The following is a 1,628-nucleotide window of genomic DNA, read 5'->3' as shown; positions in this document are numbered from 1 at the left end:
CGGTAGCCCGCTAGCACGGCCGTCCACGTCCCTTTACCCCGCGGTAGCTCGCTATCGGGTCGACCACGTACACTGACACCCGCGGTAGCCCGCTAGCCAGGCCGTCCACGTCCCTTTACCAGCGGTAGCCCGCTATCGGGTCGACCACGTACACCGACACCCGCGGTAGCCCGCTAGCCAGGCCGTCCACGTCCCTTTACCCGCGGTAGCCCGCTATCGGGTCGACCACGTACACCGATACCCGCGGTAGCCCGCTAGCACGGCCGTCCACGTCCCTTTACCAGCGGTAGCCCAGTATCGGGTCGACCACGTACACTGACACCCGCGGTAGCCCGCTAGCCAGGCCGTCCACGTCCCTTTACCAGCGGTAGCCCGCTATCGGGTCGACCACGTACACCGACACCCCGCGGTAGCCCGCTAGCCAGGCCGTCCACGTCCCTTTACCCGCGGTAGGCCCGCTATCGGGTCGACCACGTACACCGATACCCGCGGTAGCCCGCTAGCACGGCCGTCCACGTCCCCTTTACCCGCGGTAGCTCGCTATCGGGTCGACCACGTACACTGACACCCCGCGGTAGCCCGCTAGCCAGGCCGTCCACGTCCCTTTACCAGCGGTAGCCCGCTATCGGGTCGACCACGTACACCGACACCCGCGGTAGCCCGCTAGCCAGGCCGTCCACGTCCCTTTACCCGCGGTAGCCCGCTATCGGGTCGACCACGTACACCGATACCCGCGGTAGCCCGCTAGCACGGCCGTCCACGTCCCTTTACCAGCGGTAGCCCAGTATCGGGTCGACCACGTACACTGACACCCGCGGTAGCCCGCTAGCCAGGCCGTCCACGTCCCTTTACCAGCGGTAGCCCGCTATCGGGTCGACCACGTACACCGACACCCGCGGTAGCCCGCTAGCCAGGCCGTCCACGTCCCTTTACCCGCGGTAGCCCGCTATCGGGTCGACCACGTACACCGATACCCGCGGTAGCCCGCTAGCACGGCCGTCCACGTCCCTTTACCCGCGGTAGCTCGCTATCGGGTCGACCACGTACCTTCTCAGCCGCGGGTAAGCCCGATGAAAAAAAAAAAAAAAAAAAAAAAAAAAAAAATTTCCCATCCCATCGCATGCGGTAGCCCCGCTATCAACGTCGACCACGTACCTTCTCAGCCGCGGGTAAGCCCGATGAAAAAAAATTTTTTTTTTTTTTTTTTCCCCCCATCGCATGCGGTAGCCCCGCTATCAACGTCGACCACGTACCTTCTCAGCCGCGGGTAAGCCCGATGAAAAAATTTTTTTTTTTTTTTTTTTTCCCCCATCGCATGCGGTAGCCCCGCTATCAACGTCGACCACGTACCTTCTCAGCCGCGGGTAAGCCCGATGAAAAAATTTTTTTTTTTTTTTTTTTTCCCCATCGCATGCGGTAGCCCCGCTATCAACGTCGACCACGTACCTTCTCAGCCGCGGGTAAGCCCGATGAAAAAATTTTTTTTTTTTTTTTTTTTCCCCATCGCATGCGGTAGCCCCGCTATCAACGTCGACCACGTACCTTCTCAGCCGCGGGTAAGCCCGATGAAAAAATTTTTTTTTTTTTTTTTTTTCCCCATCGCATGCGGTAGCCCCGCTATCAACGTC

The sequence above is a fragment of the Mytilus trossulus genome, unplaced genomic scaffold (assembly GCF_036588685.1).
Source record: "Mytilus trossulus isolate FHL-02 unplaced genomic scaffold, PNRI_Mtr1.1.1.hap1 h1tg001125l__unscaffolded, whole genome shotgun sequence".
Classification (NCBI taxonomy): Eukaryota; Metazoa; Mollusca; class Bivalvia; order Mytilida; family Mytilidae; genus Mytilus; species Mytilus trossulus.
Note: the sequence above shows the minus strand (reverse complement) of the source record.